Source organism: Corvus kubaryi, unplaced genomic scaffold, assembly GCF_017639235.1.
Source record: "Corvus kubaryi isolate FWS band 111438036 unplaced genomic scaffold, C.kubaryi_AGA036_p1.0 37322, whole genome shotgun sequence".
NCBI classification, from domain to species: Eukaryota; Metazoa; Chordata; class Aves; order Passeriformes; family Corvidae; genus Corvus; species Corvus kubaryi.
The window spans coordinates 877,831-895,501 of NW_024581101.1; the positions used below are offsets into that span (position 1 = coordinate 877,831).

The window sequence follows — 17,671 nt, forward strand, 5'->3', positions numbered from 1 at the left end:
CAAATAATGAGTGGGAGACTCTAATTCTAGGCTCGCAGTCAGTGTTTCTGTAGGGGCTTGCAGGCTGTGAGCAGAGGAGTAGCTGAGCATTATCAGGCATCTGTTGAGAGGGTGTACATCTGACACAGCTCACAGAGCCAGCAGAAAAGTCAGCACAGACTATTTTCCCACCCACACACTTTCACAAGGAGTCAATGGCGCCACTACTGCACAGGTCTTGTAAAGGGTCAAGGATTTATTTTTCTTGAGTGAGCAACCAACTTCTTTTTCCATCAGCAATAATATTTTGTGACAGCAAGGCACCATCCCTAGGATCCCAGTAGTCTCTGACCCAACAGATACTGAAACTGCAAGAACACTGCTAGGTAAGTGCCCAGCATTCGGTCATGCACAGAATGCCCCCCTTTGCACTGGGTGAGATGTCCAAGACAGACGCTGGAAAGGCGAAGAACACCTAAATTGCCACGGTAATCTTAATCCACCTCCTTCATGTTTCATTGCATAAGCCTCAGTAATGAGGGCTTTGCAGGAATGCTGATTGGGGTGTCAGGAGGGACAGACAGATGGGGCTGGTCCAACACCAGGCACTGGAGAGGCAGGAGGGGTCTCAAGTGTGGGTTATTTATTGGGTACAGAGGCAGAGGCTGTCCGGATTGTGTTACCCAGCATCCACCTTCATCTTTCTTTTCCCTCTGGACAGTGAAAACCAGGGAATTCTGTGTGGAGAAGCCACATGGATGAGGTCTGGTGCAGACTGCAGTAGCAATTCTGAGTGCTGTAACATGACTGTGGCAGCAAACTTGGGTTACTCTGGAGTCTGGCTTTTGTGGCTCTAGGAGGCACTTCATGAAAACCCAAACCAGCCGAGTCAAATGAACGAACACCCCACATCCTTGGTAGCCTGACTCTGCTAAAATTAAATGCCCTGAGATGCGCATCTCTCATCAGCGCTTTCTTAAACTTGTCTTTATTTTCTTCCCTCTGCAGCATCCACAAAGCAGGGCAGCACTGCAGCTCCCCAGGGTCACCCATCCCCCACTCCCTCCCAGGCAGTCCCATTTCTGGAGTGGTCTGGGCTGTGTTCCTTGGCCCCGGCATTTCACCTCTCCATCCCCACAGCCCTGTTGCAGCCTCTCATTTATTCTGGGCCATACTGGCAGCTGGCTTGATTCTTGCAAAGCTACCAAACCACATCTCATGGAGATTGATCACAGGAGCCATTGTTGTCCTGTGGAAAGCCATTTATTTAGTTAGTCCCCAGGGTGTCTCTGGAGGGAGAGGGGGAAGGTGGACAATTACGGGAGTGAAGGATCTCTGCTCAGCTCAGGCTTTCTCAGGGATGTGAAACCCCAGCCAACCACAGTGTGCTTCCACCCAGACATGGGGCTATTTTTAGTGCAACATTTCAGCTGGATTGCTGTTCCCTCTGCTCAGAGCCCAAATGTTCTCTCAGGCACTGACTATTGTGAGTGGGCTGAGGTGGGAGGGTGGCACAGCTTTTCCCTGCACGCTGGGCAGCCATAAGGACCTGAAATCAGGGCAGGTGGCAGATCCAACAGCCTTATCTGCAAAGGGCTCTTCAGGGCATCCTCTGCTGAAGTCTGGGTTGGTAACTCATAGCACAGGACAGGCTTCTGCTGCCCTTCTTTCTCTGCTCAGGCTCTGTTAAACTCCCAAGCTGCAAGTCCCTTGCACCAGACCTGCAGAACCATCCAGGTGTGCAGAGCAGGATGTGCGCAGGGATTCTGGAGGGCTGTGAATGGCATGGAGGTTTGGCTGCCCTCAGATGCATCTCTCCATGCTCTCAACTCGTGTCACACCTGCCGTGTGGCAGCTGAGGCATTGCAAAGGGTATATAGGAAAAAAAAAGATCTAAAAACAACGCACCATCGTTCTGCATCAACTCTTTTCAGGCTCTTCCCCCACCTGCAGGCAGGAAAGTTCTGGGAAATGCTTTGACGTCCTGCTCAGCAGAGCAGTCCTGGCTCTCAACCAGCTCTGTGTTTGCCTCCCAGCTAGCCCAGTATCCCTTGCTCTCTTCAGGAGCTTTCCCCATTGGCTGGAGATGTTTTCCTGGGACAATGTCTCTCCTGCTTGTGGGGTCACAGTGTGCAGGGACAGGAATTATTGGACTGCTGACTCTGGGACATGACTGTATTCTCCAGGAGAAACAGAAGATAGGGAATAAATACTCTGTTTTAATGATTGGTTATGGAGACAGAGGTCATCACCATAGCAAACAGAGTCTCCTTTGGGGAAAGATGAGGGTCGCTGTGATAAGCTGGGTTGTTTCCCCATGCTGCGTGCTCACCAAGATGTTTGGGAAGTGCTTTGTGCCAGTGAGCTCTGCTGCATGTGTGTCTGGTTGGGCACAGGGCAGCTCTTCCTGTGCCTGGACTGGAAACGTTTTAAACACGAGACCGAAGAGTAGCAGATAATAAAAACCACACTCCAATCTGAAATTACTGGATGAATAATCATTGGTGTTGAAATATATGAAACTCTGTGAGTCTGGGCTCTCAGTGCTTTCACCAATACCCAGTGGATGTCCAAATACAAACAATGAACAACTGCAGCAAACACAGTATGGGGAAGGGAAGTGACAGCTTTGCTCTGTCTCTGGGCAAGAGAACCAGGTTTCTCAGGGGCGCTGTGGCCACTGTGTGTCTGGGCCGCACAAAGGAAGTTTTGTGCCCAGACCCCCTCCCTGGTTCCTGGTTCCCTCTCCCTGTGCCTGCCTCTTCTGCTGCTGCTGGGCTGCAAACCTGGGTGCCCTGGCTCTGAGGGGCTCCCAACCACACACAACTGCCCCATCTGTGCCCAAGTGCTGTGTCTAGGACTCACCCAGAGCTTTTTCCATGAAGAAATTGCTCTGGGAGCCCTCGACTATGGCAAGATGGTTCACACTCCCTCCAATAACCTTTGGAAAAGGTCCATAGCCAGCCGAGTGTTGAGCTGCCAGCTCCAACTGGAGAAGTGGGTTAGCAAAACAGAGACAGATGGCCAGGGTTTAACTTGGGCACTTTTTCATTACTTCCATCATGACAGCCGTCAGGAGTGTCTCTGCTGCCTTTGCTGTAACTGGAGGATTGGGCTCCCTCTCAGCCCCAGCTCGGTGGCACCCTGTGCCCTTGCTGGGATCTGGGGGCAGACCTGACTCTCCCTGCCAGGACTGGAACCAGTCCCTGTATACACAGCCATACTGGGAGTAGTGGTGCAGGGGCTGCTGTGTTCAAAGAGGAAGGGAGGGCAGGGGGTCCAATCTGCAGAGTAAGAGCAGTGTCCTACAGGGATAATGAAGGAGGTAGGTCAGGCAGGGAGGCATGCGGGGAGGTGATGGAGCTGGTGGGGATGAGGACACATCAGTCCAGGGCCCAGAACCCATGAACAGATCATGGTAGCAAATCTGACATTCCCCTGGCATCAGCACTGACTACACAGGTTTTTTGAAGGACTTTGCTGCCAGATTGCACAAAAACTCCACTCCAGGCTGGTGTCTGGGTTTAGAGTGGGCAGCAAAGGGTCCTGGGCCTTGTGCAGCACCCACAGGGTTCGGTCCCACACGATGCAGGGGATAACTGCATTAGCCATCCCATTGTTCTGCAAACTGCAAGCTGCTGCCCACCTCTCGGCCATGCCTGACTGGATCCTCCCACATTCCTCATCCTGTGCAGGACAAGTCTGCAGGGGGGAGCTGTCCCACTTGTTCTTCAAGCCTCACTGGTTCATGCTAATGTCCCCTCAATCACAGCTGGAGTAAGTTGGACCCTGATTCCAAATCCAAATCATTGCTAGATAAAACCAAGAGGGATGTATCAGTGATGAGATGAGAGAGATTCATTCTTTGCCTGGGTGGAGAGAAAATACATGCCAGGCAATGTCTGGTTTCTATCAGCAATTTAAATGGCTCTCTGGATGTAAGATGAATATGTCCCGTAACTGGGGAGCACCACACTGCACTTGCAGGGCTTCTCCCTCTCCCAAGCCCAGCTGCTGCAGAAATAGAGGCAGGCAAAATTGTCCGGGGTCAGGAGTCACCAGCACTTAGTTTTTAAATAGTTTGGCTATTTTCAATGCTAACAGTGTTTGTTTTTTTGGACACAAACTTTGCCCAGCCTCCTGCTCCAACTCCAGCAGAGCAGCTGGCCACTGGCACAGATGCCACTGTGGTGGCACCAGGGTGTGACACATCCGCCCAGGGACATGGCATCACAGCAAATCCTTGTCCAGAGCCTCCCTGAGTGCTGGCTGCTCGGTAGAAGCCTCGTGTACCTGCTGTAGGTGGCCCTGAATGGCACCTTACCAAGGGTGTTCCTAGCTGGCATTGGAGCTGCTGGTTTGTGCTTGTCACAGTCCCTGTGCTGGGGGATTTCAGCTTTGCCAGCAAGCTTCTTGTTCAAACATCAGCTGTACTAAATTTGTACAAAGCATTTCTCATGCTGTCCAGATGCCACTGCTTCTAAAAATAGTCCAGTCTAGTCTGTTTTCCCAGCTTCTTGCCTTTTATCAGCAATAGTTTTAATAGTCTTTGCAATACTTAAGGAGTCATTTGTCCACGTCAGGCCAGCAACTGCTGGAAATAAGAGTCAATTCCAGTTCTCCCATACTCCCATTCATGCCCTACACAAAAAAAAAAAAAAAAAAAAAAAGACCATGAAGAAACTTTTTGCATTGGAAAACAGAAGTTTTTGATGCACACTTAACAGGAGCTGGGTGGCAATGGGTGAAATCCAACCTTTCCCTGCAGACCTACCCAGCACACAAAAGCTGCCATGGGTCCTTCCCTTGGCACTGGTGCAGCACCTGGAGTGGGAGCAGGATGTCCCTGAGTATCCCCAGCATGGTGAGCTGTGCAATCTTACCAGAACAAGGAGAGCCATAGGATGGATTGGATAGGGTGGGAGGAGATGAGAAAACAGGACATGACATGAGATTGAGTGGGTTGGGATGGGAAGAGGATGGGGTAGGAGAGGGCACAATGGTGTGCCAGGCCAGCATCCAGGGACAGTTCTGTCCTGTTGCCAGTTTGGTGAGAAAAGCTGAGGCACATACTCATGCCTCAGTTTCCCCTCTCAGTGGGTATCACTGTGCTCTTTGAGAGCCTGGCAACTTTGTCAGGCTGGAGGTCACCATATCAGCTGTTTTGAGCGCCAGACACAGACACTATTTGTGACATTGTTGTGCTTGCTTTTATTTTATTTCATGTAAAATTTATGCCTTTTCTGAAGCATTTCTGCAAACACAGCTCTTAGGGAACCATGTCATTATATAAGTATACAGTGATATGTCCAGTTCTTGAATGTTGTGGCTCTTCCTCTGTTTATTTTTCCTCCTCCTGGACCTTTTGTTCAGCAGAGAGGCTGGATTTTTTTTCTTTTGGCTCTGTCTGCCTGGAGTGAGCATCCCAGGAGGTGCAGCATTGACAGAGCTGGTGCAGGACTGTGTTGAAGTCCCAGGGGTGGTCACAGGGATGAGTGGGGGACCAGGAGGAGAGTGATGGGTGCCTTGAAGAATAAGTCCAAGGGAAGAGCAGGGGCAGAGGCTTTCCTGAAACATATCCAGCATCAGCCTGGCTGGCCCGGAGGTTGCATTCACATTTCTGGGTGTGATGGCCCTGGAGAGACAGCTTGGGAGAGAAACAATCCTCCTCTGAATGCTGCACTGGGATCATACCTGAGAGCCTTTGACAGCAAAACTCTGCCTGTTCTCCTTGCAGAAGAGCCTTTGGGACCAGTGGACACTTGCATGCACCCAGATGTGGGCTCAGGCATGGACCAGCGGTGGGAGGTGCTGGCTGTGTGTGGGCAGGGGTGGTCGTGCAGGCTTGTGCCCAGGAAGGCCCAGCCAGGGCACACAGTTCTCTTTGCCAGGTCCCCTCTGCGGGAGCTGCTCCCGTACTCTGCCCTTTATTGTGGTTCTTCCCAGTGGCTGCTGGAAGGCCGTGGAACAAACAAACGCGGGAACAATGCTTTCCAGGAACCCTGCACTTCCTCCGGGAGCCCCAGGGTCAGGGCTGCGAACGCCGCAGAAACACACTCTGCTGGCTGTGGAGAGAGCTGGAGTGGGGAGCATCCCGCCCAGCCATCCTGCCAGTGGTTTTGGTAAAAAAATTAAAAAAAACAAAACAAAGCAACATTTGCACCTTATCCTCCATCCCCCAAAAGAGTGTTTGAATTCCCGGTGCGAGGACTGGAACACATCGGTGTTTCAGGGAAGGCTCAAAAAGTGCTGATGAAGCATTTGGACTTCAAGACTTGCAGACTGGAGGGGAACATGCATGGTTAAAGGCTTGTTTCCACAGCTCCTCCAAAAAAAATCCATGCATTTTATGTATTTGTGGAATGGGCTGCATATAAATTATCCATAAATAAGCTTAACATTAGTGAGCAGGTGGAACAGGGCAGGGTTCAGGAAATTATGCAAAGAGAGTAGACAAAGAGCCAGACTTTGATTGCTCTTTGTGTTGGGGAGCTGGGCTCACTTTGTGCAGTCAGAACGAGTTAGTGCAGGGCACAAAGGCAACAATTTTGAGTTTGATTAAAGTCTGTGACAGCATTCATATGTTAAATGATTATGCGCTACTATCTGCTGCTACAGCATGCATATCACAGGAGAATCACAAACGAATCTGTTGAGGCCAGAGAGCAGTGTCAAAGGAGATGTAATTAAAAAGCCAAACAAGAGCAGGGTAAAAAACCAAATTTGTTGTGGTTCTTACTCAATGACCAGACACATCAAGTCAGGAAGAAATGAATAACATGGAGCAACACAGATATATGTAGAATTTGAAATTCTAATCCGCATGTAAATATTGTAGTCAGTATCCTGTCTCCCACCTTCAGAACTTCAGACACACAAGAACTGTGTGGCATCCCCCGTGCAAGCCCATGCCTGTGGATGCAGGCCAGGGCTCTTCAAAGGCATTCCCAGCATAAGGATTATTTTGCCTTTATGTTTGCTGCCCATTCAGTCTTTTGTGAGATCACGAGGAATCAAGTGACATTTGAAACAGGAACAAGGACTAGACACGTCCCCCCCTCCCTGTGTCGGTCACACAATGCCTGGCGGAGGAGCTGCCGAAGGTGCTGCAAGGCAGAGCTGATGCACACCCGGCATCACCTTCACACAGGAGGGGACTGCACGGACCTTGCATCCCACGTGTGCTGCCTTCAACCCCTGCCTCCACTCACAAGTGAGAAGATGTCTCTGAAACCCTCGATGACGAGCAGCAGGGGGAAAGTGGGCAGGTGATGGGCCGCAGAGCCATGGTGTCCCCTCCCTGCCATGGCCCTTCCTGACTGACATTGACATGGATGTGGGAGCCATCTTGCTTACATTTCGACAGCTATAGCGTGTCCCAGGCTGGGCTCACAAAACGCCCCGCAGCTGCACGGGAGAAATGAGATCATCTCTATGCAGGCCGGGGATGCCCAGATCTCTAGTGTGCAGGTAAAACTGGGCTATGGGGGCTGTGGAGGAATTGCCCCGGCTCCCAGGGCCCCGGAATACAGCTGAGTGGCTGCCCAGGGACACTGGAAATTAATTCACCAGTCTTGTTATGCTGATTGGCTGCTGCCAGGCTTAGGTTGCTTGCAGAGGGATTCACCCAGGGCTGGCTTAGCAACATCTGTGTCCTGATCCCAAGCAAGGTGCGCAGGGTCCTGCAATGTCACCCTGTCACCACTTCTGCCCCCAGGATAGAATCACAGAATGGTTTAGGGTGCAAAAGCCCTCTAAGATCATCCAGTCCAACCATTAACCCAGCACAGTGTTCACTGCTAAGCCACAACCCCAAGTGACACATCCACGTGCCTTTTGAACGTTCAGGACAACACTCCCCCAAAATCCTTTCATTCCCATTCCACTATTGCCAACTTTCTTCTCACAAAGCATTTTCCCCTCCCCCCAAAAGAAAAGAACAGAAATGAAGAGTGCATAAAGATTTTTATCTGCAGCCAGAGGGCTCTGGGAACATGTCTGCCTGCCTGGCAGCAGGGAGGGCTGGTTCTGTGGGAAGGGCAGGCTCTGTGGGGAGGGCTGGCTCCATGAGGAGGGCAGGCTTGTGGGGAGAGCAGGCTCCATGGGGAGGGCTGGAGGATTCCATAGGGAGCCCCATCCAGCTGCCACCCTCAACATAGGGCTGGCCAGTGCTCACCATGCACCAGATTGCAGTGAAAGGTTTTATTGCCCAGTCAGCTCACCCATATCAGCCAGCTATTTGGCTGAAGGGGAGGCATCCATTCAAAGCCAGTTTACAGCAGAGGTTTTATTTTTATTTTAAATCATCTGGAAATTTAAAATCCCCTTTGGCACTCATCCACTTTGGAGAGAGAGCCAGGCCTGTCTGGCCAAGCAGCCCTGCTCTAGCTGAGCTGGGTGGATCCAGTGCTGGGATATTCTTTTAACTCGAGCAGGAGTGGGATACTCGCTTTCTTCCAGCAGCTCCATGAACTCCCCACACCGAGTGTCAGTTTGGTTCTCATGCTGTGTGTATCACACAGTATGGATGTCACTCAGAGGCATTCAGGGCTTGCTGTGACATCTGTGACATGGTGCCTTGGCCAGGACAAAGGGCAATGGGACAGGCGGTATGTGTAGGGTTCGCCTCAGGTGAAGGGCAACCATGCAAAACATGGGTTGTTTATTTTCATTGTGGGATGGCTGCAGGTCTGACAGGAGACTCTGCTCAGGACTGGCTGAACCTGGAGGCACAGGCATGCTGAGTTTAGAGCAGAGCCCTGGTAAGTTCTCCATGAGCGGTATTCTCCCCCCAAATCCACAACATTTTATTGGATTTTTCCTCCGCAGGATGGCAAACCCAAGGTGGGTCATCCCTTGGGTCAAGGGGTGTTTTGGAGAATGAAAAAAAAAAAAAAAAAGATAAGTAAATCCAGTGCCTGCATGCAGTTATAGTTGCATAGACCTGTTTTTCACCCTGCAGGAAAACAGAAGGCACTGGAAATCTCCAGCCTGCTCTGGCTGCTGGCACATCTGGCTCCCCAGCCCTGCGTGTCCCTTCACCGTGGCTTCTCAGCAGGAAGGCAGGTTAGTCTGGAACAAGGCAGAGAACAGATCAATGACAAGGATTTATCCATTCTGTGTCACAGAAAGAAAATTGAGAAGTCCCTGCCCAGCAGCTTGGGATTGCCACTGTGGAGACTGAATCTGCTGAGTGCACCAGCTGCAAGACAGAACAGCATCTTTTATCCAAAAAAGTGGGTGAGGTGAGCAACTGTGTGTTCAGTGAAGAGTAGAGGATCTCCAGATGCAGCTTTCAAATACATCCCAGGAGGGCCTGGGCTGCCCTCCTGCCCTTGAGGTGGGAGCTCTACAACCTGGGGCAGCTGCAGCCAGTGTTGTGTTCCCTGCCTGATCCATGCCTGGAGGGAATGAGGATTATTTATTATTATTATATGCTTGTGAGCGTCTTTCCTGGTAGGAGAGGAAGGGAATACGAATCAGGCTGGGAGAGGGGATCAAACAGGCATGGAACCATAACCTCTCAGCCTATCCTTCCCAACCTGCCCTGTCCCACTGGCTCCTGCTTCCAGGCACAGTCCCCATCCCTGCTCCAGAATGTCAGCACTGCAGTGGATGGGCTTCCCCTTCTCCCTCCCCAAGTCCTGCTGCACAAGAGCTGGTCCCTGCAAGGAAAGACCAGTTCCACCACCAGCACACGCCCATGAGGACCAGGCACAAGGAGACACGAGCAGAGACTCTTGTCTGATCTTAGCTAAGCCCTTGCAAAGCCCTACTGCACAGACACAAACTAGACTTCTTCGGAGTCTCATAAAACTGAAAAAACTGTGGCCAGACCCTTATAGCAATGGCAACACACTCTCTTTAGCACAAAGCCTATCTTCCCACATTGGATTTCAAGTCCCCCTTTCAAAGTATGGAAGCATTAGATCTTTCCAAAGAAAGGATTTCCTGAATTATTATAACACTGGAAAAAATAATGTAGTCTTCCCTGGCTCTCACAGGCTATTGAAGTACTTAGCTGAATTTTTTTCTTAAAAAAACAAAAGCTAGAGTCATGACATAAGAACAGGGTCTTGTACTTAGAAGGGACATGGACCTCCAGAGCAGGCTTTGCTACCAACTCTGCCTCTAATAATAGCTGCCAACTTTGTGAGCATTGTACATTGTTTAAAGAATCTAATCAAGTTATATATTCCTTTTGAAGTCAGACAACTTTGACTTAGCAATGGCTTCAGAGCTTTGAAAAACCCAATCTTTTCTAGTTTGTCTTCCACGATGGTTTCTTACCTATCTCACATTGCTGAATAAATCATTATAAACATAAACCAGATGCCTGATGCTAACAGTAACTTTAGAGAGCCCTGCTTCCCCCAAGATGTATGGGCAATGACTAATACACTTTTAGCCTCCAGACTTAATTTAAAGCATTCTGGAATTGTGCACTGGTGAGATGAAGGTTGCCCAAGACAATAACTTTTACATTAAATATAATCTCTGTCTTTAGCAGCAACAAAGTTAAGGTTGCTCTCCTTCAGGCCCAGTGTCTCATCTGGCCATGGGTGCTCTGCGAGCCTGAAGGCACTGGAAAAAGAAGACCAACTTAAAGAAAATGAACTGTCTGTGTTTGAATGCATGGGAACAGCATCTTATGTGACTTGCAGTGAGCATGCAGCAGCCAGGCACTGCTCCTCACAGTGAAGTCAATGCTGTTTTCTGCGAAGGTGTGACAAGGGACAGTGCTGAGTCTCTCAACATGTCGTCTCCCTCTGGCAGAGCAACAAACACTCTATCTGCCCTCAGCCTGTCATCAGCTGAGCTACAGCATTTTGAAACCTGGAACTCACCTTGCCTGAAGACAGATCACGGATGTGTGGAGCAGTGCAGGGGGCTGTGCTGGTGGAAGATGAGTGTTCCTGACCCAGAGACCTCAATCTGTGGAAAGCCTGTAGCTAACAGCTGCTCCAGAGCTGCTTTGCAGAGAATATATTGCTTAACAGAGGAACACATTTACATGCATTTCTAGTACAGCTAAATTAGTGTCTGGAGACTGAGCTCTGGCAAAGAAACAAAGTTTTGAAAGCTTCCTTCTGTACCTTCACTTTCCTGTGTCTGTGCACACTGAGACTGCAATTGGGTTAATCTTGACATTCTATTTTCATAATTTTGTCACCCCTGTTCTACAAGGTTTGCTGTCTTCCTTGGTTTGGTTATTTGAAGAAATAACCAAAAAGTGGAGAGAAGAAAGGATGGGAGGAAATCTTTGGATCTGCCAAAGTTAAGGGAATTAATATTAGATAAACTCTTCCACACAGGCATGCTTTGCCCTTGTGACATTGCCGGCACAGCGTGGCACTTTGGAAAGCTCAGTACAGAATTTCCTGACACAGAGTGAAATAAAAGGAGTCATTGCTAAAAATATACCAACAAGGAGGCTCATGGGGAACTCATGGGGGGATTATTCCTCCTCCCCAAACTTCATGGCAATACCCTTGTTTTGTTGAGGGACCCTTTGTGGCAGCCTCCCAAGCAACATGGTCACACTGAAGCCCAAGGATGTGTTTGAAACCCTTGCAAAGATACCCCATGAAAAATAAAAGCATCCCAAAACAACCAGATAGAGATTTTTCATAAGTTCGCCTTTTGAATGAAATTTGTGTTACCTTTGCATCACAGCTTAGCCTTTCCTAATTTCCAGCTGTTTGGTAAAGCTTCAGCCCTGGACTGGTTTTTTTTCATTCTCATTTTCAAATGAAACCTCACCACATTATTTGATATGGAGAACAAGGTAAAGCACAGAGTGGCTTGAGGAGAGGAAAGACTCCAGACCCAACATCTCCCAGGAAACTTTTGCCACCTTTTGCTCAACTACAGGAGAGCTCCTTGCCAAACCAGACCCCACCAGCTCTCCAGCCACACTTGCAGCAGCACCAAATCCATCTCCAGAGGAGGTTACTAGGGCATTAGAATATAAAAGACCATAACTTATGTATTTAGCCATATTTTTAATTATGTTGGATAGCAAGCAAGCCCTGAAAATCATCTTTTACAGAAAGCGTTAATTTTAGATGATGTTTTTCCCTTATAAAGAATGATTTACCTGTCTCTGTGGGGTTGTACCTTTTGTACAATAGAGCACGTCTGTTCTGGTTCCTTACATATGAGGTACAGATCCCAGGCAAGCAGCTGTCCTATGGTGTTGTGGGGTTTCCATTACAAATGGGAATCCTTTACAGGCAGCTTTCATTTTTTCATCTGAAAGCCTCAATACACTGGCAGTTATCAGAGTCCTGTGAACTTTCATATCTATTATGCCATCACCACTACAAATGCTTTCAAATTAACAACCAGCCACATTTCCTCTCTATGACCAAGCAGGAAAATGAAGAGAAAAGACAGAAATTATTACATTACAGAATACCTTCTCCTCAGTCCCACTTAGCAATCACTTTGTAAAGAGATCTGAAAGGTTATTTACATTGGGATAAATCTAAGGGGATGAATAAGAGCAAACACTCCAAAAAGGGATCACAGCTGTTTCCTTTCTTATCCCTGCCTCTCTGCCCCCAAGTAATTGCCCTCATGCCGGTGTCAGATGGGATCCTCACAAAATGGTGAGAAACAGGTATTTTAAGTAATCTCATAAATACATTTTTATTTCAATTTTTAGCTTATTGCTTTTTCCAATTCCTGTTTGCCTTCGGAAAGGGGTATCTTCAATGTGTGCATGGACAAGGGCAGGCACATGGAGAACAACCCCTTCTGTAGGAGCAAGTCCACTGCTGCGTTGGCAGTGACAGGAGGAATAGAATAACAGGAGGAACAGACTAAAAAGCAAGACAGCATTGCAAAAGGAATGTTTTCTAGCAATGTATTGCAGAGCTGTCCCACCATTGCTGACAGAGGCTTCCAGACATGCAAACATGGTGGGATGCACAGCAAAAGGCTGGAATCATGGCCCGGCGCCTTTTCTGAGTACAACGTCAGGGTCCCAGGTGTTCATTTGGTACATCTGGCACAATGATCTTACATCTGAAAATAACAAGAGAGAGATTCAAAAATCAAGGAAATTCACTATTTTCACAGTGTTTTCTCACAACTTTCAATTCATCCTGTTAATTTCTCCATCTTTTGACAGTGCCTTTTCAAAGCATGATCAATGGCCACACCTGCTTGGCAATGAGAAGCGGAGTCTCAATCTTTGATGAGGACTTGCAGGGCTCCACGACCTTCGATGGTCACTGGTGGGAGATCACATTCAAGCAACCCCAGGGATTCCCCTGGCCTGGCAGCCTGTGGATAAAATCTGTGTGAGTGACTTAATATCCTCAAAAAAATTGCCATGGTGAATAATCCCCTGAGATTTGGTGTTGCCCTCAGAAACACAGGCTGTCCTTTATTATATTTAAACATCAAAGGATGCCATTTGCTTTTAAAATTATGTTTGGTGTTAATATTCTGCTCCTACAGGCCAGTTGGATCATGGGGAAGACACATTCATCTCAAAATGAAGGTCTGCTCTTCTGACTGATAGGCCTGAAAAATTGTGCAGCAAATGCCAATGCACAACTCATTTATACTAGACACAACTGGTGGTAGATAAAGTTCTGTACCGGAAATGTGCATAAATGTTTTATTTCTACCTTCACTGAGAAGAAGACAGAATTTTGTACTTTATGTAACTCTTCCCTCACCCTGCTATAACTTGCGCCAAAATTTTAGCCTTGAAGAACTGTGGTGGGGGAGCTTTAATCAAGGGGACTCCTTTATGCCACAGGTTCAACTAAGAGGAGCTGCCAGAGTGTAGGTTCAGCCCCAATTTTTCTGTCCAAATGGTGATGCAAAAATCAGAAAAGTAGAAAATTTTATTATCCTTGTACTTCTGGGGCAGACTGAGGATCTTCAAAAACTTTGGAATGTCTTGGGGACAAAGACATTCTTCTCATCCCTGTGTCTTGCATAACTTTAGGTGTTGTACGAGAGAAGATCACAGCAGAGAGAAAGGAAGATACAAATCCCTCTTTTCTTAGCCTGTTGGCTAAATTCCGAGTATTTTAAGCATTTCTGCTAGAGGTTGGTTCCCCCAGCGAGCCCCAGAGCTCTCATCTCTGACAGCTGTAAATCAAAGACTGTTCACAGGAGATCAGCACGTGCCAATACTGCTTTAGACTTTCTGGCATGTACACTTCATATATCAATAGCAACAGGCCGACCCTCCCTGCAAACCCTTTGGTGATCTCATGATTGTGTTTTGATTTAGTGGCAGGGGAGAAAAGCACAATAGAAGTCATATAAATGATTACATGCAAAGATCTGTTCATCTTGTGAGACCCCTTGTAAATAATTTAACAAAGATCTTTAACAAGTCTCACTCTAAAGGAAAAAGTATGTCCACTTTAAACCTTGCTTTTCCAATTTGGATGTTTAAATCAGTACAGCAGTCTTTTAAAACAGCCAGACTCCATAGAAATTGCCACAGAGAGACAGACACAGAGTTCTGGTTGCCTAGTGTAAAGGAGAAAAATGTGAGAAACTCTGTAACAGGCAAACATGGGGTAATCTCCCTTCCCCCAGAAGAGCTCATCCAAGCCTTGGAGACAAGTTAAAATATTAAAGCAAGAGGTTTTGCCCTTCCCAAACCACTGTTCACTTGAACTCTGCAGTGATGGTTTTCTCCACAGGAAGATTCTGCAAAGCTTTTGATAATTTTATGGGAACATCTCATTGCATATATTAAGAATTCCCTTTACCATCTCCCTCCCAGGACACAAGCCTCTCCAGTAAAATACAGCTGGAGACATCACGTCTCAAGGCCGTTGGGTACCTGCCCATGTGCAGCAGCCTTCACTGGCATGGCTGTTCCAGGGCATGGGTGAGGCTTGTGCGAGGAGTGTGGATCCCTCCGCAGGAGACACCTGATTCCCAGGGAGGGAGCACAGGGCAATTAGTCACTGTAAAACAGTCCAACGAGGCTAAAGAATTAGGAATTGCCCAGGCTCCAATAAAACCAAGTGCTTTATATGACTTGAGATGCAGTTGGAGGAATCTGGCTAATCTTTTACTCTCCTAGTAAATCATTCATTGAGGCCATCTGTGAAATATGAGAAGAGCAGCTTCAACCCAAGATTCCCGCTTAGCAAAGCTCTTACTGGCTTGGCCGGAAAGAAGCTTTCCTGATAAAGTTGATAGCTAGTCCAAACTCTCATGATTTCCAGCAGCAGTAATCCTGCTGGAGAGATTAGGGAAGCAGCCCTTGGAAGTCCTGAGGTATGGCCATGCACTACAGCAAAATTCAAGGGAACAAAAAACCATAAAATCCGCAGCACTTGCCAGGGCCTGGCCCTGACATGACCCTCGATGCTCTCAGGTTCAGTGGCCTCTGCAGGCAGGTCTGACCAACAGCCCCTGAATAAGTCACAGCCTCTCTGGGACGCAGAGTATTTATGGAGCTCTGGGAGAGCATCAAGGAAGAAATCCAGTGCCTTGATGGCCAAGACTGAACTGGGGTTTTCTTCAAGAAGTCTGGATGCCCATCTGGAAAGCCATACTCAGCTCTCACAGCTGAACCCAGAGCCCAAAATTCCCTGCTTCAGGAAAGTTCATGCTTGAATCAAATGATTACCATGCGAGGTCATGTAATAATTCATCCAAAACACCCCTACCAATTCCCCACACCAGTCTGCTTGTCTGTGTCCTCTACCCAGACTTGATAGTCTTTTAAGAAGCAGTCAGTCTTTTTCCACAAGCATTACTACTAACCTGGGGATAGAAGAAAGTCCTTGGGCAAATATTTCATACAGCAAAATAAACAAAATTTTAGCTTACAAGGGAAATGGGCTGAGCACCTAACCAGAGTATTCAAGGACATGAGTTACAATCCACCTCCTCTGGGAATTAAGACAATACAGTTTTTTAAGGCTTTATTTTTTTTATATCTTCTAGCTTCCAAACTGTTAGGATCTGCAATTCCCACGTGACTCAATAGCTAGTAGGAACAGGTAGTTTCAAAGTGAAAGATGAGATGCACCAACTCCTAGAGCCAAGTGCTTGAAGGGAAGTGAAGTGAAGGCTCAAACAGGAGACAAAATAAGAGCGCAGCAGGGCAGGAGGCACAAGCCTACTGTCTTACCTGGTGTTGGACTCTCAGAGAAGGCAAGGTTTGCACACAAGGAGTCTGACCACATCCCACCTTTGAACTCTGTCAAATTCCTATCGTATTGTATAAGTCCAGACATTTATATGGTGTTTGTGTGCCCTGCAGAAATACAGCCATGGAAGGAAAAATCCACCCCGTCCTGCCCTGTGCTTAAGCTGGGCAAAAACATGCTTGGTTTAATATTAAAGCCTTGGTCCAAATTACAGCCCTCTTGATGACCAAGTAAAGTTGAGGAAGTGGTTATGTCTTGGAGCAGCATGGTGCACAAACAGTAGGGGCAGCTAGAAGACAAAGATCCTCTTTGCCATGTGAACTTTAACCAAAGTTTGGTGTGATAATCCCTCTGCACTGTGGTTTGTAAGATGTTAACTATTCTTTCTGCTTTTCTTGGCTACCTGGTGTTTGCTCCACTGGCCTTGGGGTCAGTAACTGTGTAGAATACATCAAATTTTCTGCCTTCTCCCTATAATCTCCTCAGATATAAGCAAAACAGCATCTCATTGACCATTACTCTGACAAGCTTATTAGTGATGCATTTTCTGCTGTGGAGAGAAATAGGTCAAGACAAGTAACAGTGGAAGTTGTTTTATTTTGGTTTTAAAAGTGAGGGGTTCTTCCTTGCCACTTCCTAAATATCTAACTGCTGAAGAAAGTATTTTGCTCTGTGCATCAGCTGAGGCATTAAGGAAGCACTTCCTCTAGTCCTAATTAAGCGTAATAAGCACTATAAATGGCCCTTCCTGTTTCTATTCTTAGCATGTTCTGTACCATCCTTGTTAGTCAGGGCTGTGGGGGTACAAACTGCAGCTTGGATCACTGAAAATAGAGACAGTCTGGAAGGAGAAGCAGCAGGGAGATCAGCTGGCATCCCCTGCCCTGTGTCAGAAGTAGAGGAGGAAGAAGGTGAAAACCAAAGGGTAACAGAGAAGTGCTCAACCTCAGCAAGACCAAGGACATACCATGGCTGTGGCACTGGAAACTGCCTGAGCAAAGCTGCTGAGGAGATGTGCCCCAACACACCAGAGCTTGTGCAAGAGGGGATCTCTGTGTCAGCTGGGCTCTGGGATTTTCTATTAGTCAGCCAGGACTTGTGTTGCTCAGCAGAAGGCTGCCCTGGCCTCCCAAGCACAGCAAGATTGGTGTATCCTCCACCTTCCAAATCACACACAGTGAAGGCTGCAGAAGCATCTGTTATAAATCCTCTTCTCTGGGCAAAGGCAGGAAGCACAACTTTCACAAGACTCTCTTAAATTGGAGAAAGTCATCCAGGCCTTTTCTTTGGAAGAGCTGCACCCCTCCTGGAGCCCTTTGTGATCTAAGTTGTTTAGAAAGTAAATGAAACAGAGTGAGCCAGAGAGACAGTAATGGTTATTTCTCCAAGAAGGAAAAGCTTAATTTTACCATGGGGATCTTGCCTCTGCCATGACCCCTCCAACAGCTCAGAGGAACACAGGAGGAATTAACCAGCAGTGAGGACTGGTTCATCTGGCAAATTTGTAAGGAGTTTCATCTTAGTTCTTAACAGCAATATCCTTG

General features: G+C 47.7%; 1 long non-coding RNA gene across 2 annotated transcripts; it reads left to right on the forward strand.

The window, feature by feature from the left end:
* Positions 1 to 196: 196 nt before the first annotated feature.
* On the forward strand, positions 197 to 13,733 carry LOC121665197. 2 transcript variants are annotated; one of them, XR_006016274.1, is made up of 4 exons: positions 197 to 365; positions 9,108 to 9,224; positions 13,118 to 13,289; positions 13,450 to 13,733. It is a non-coding gene; the product is annotated as an uncharacterized LOC121665197 (long non-coding RNA). The 2 variants fall into 2 exon arrangements; XR_006016275.1 differs by lacking the exon at positions 197 to 365 and adding an exon at positions 7,189 to 8,741.
* Positions 13,734 to 17,671: the final 3,938 nt, after the last annotated feature.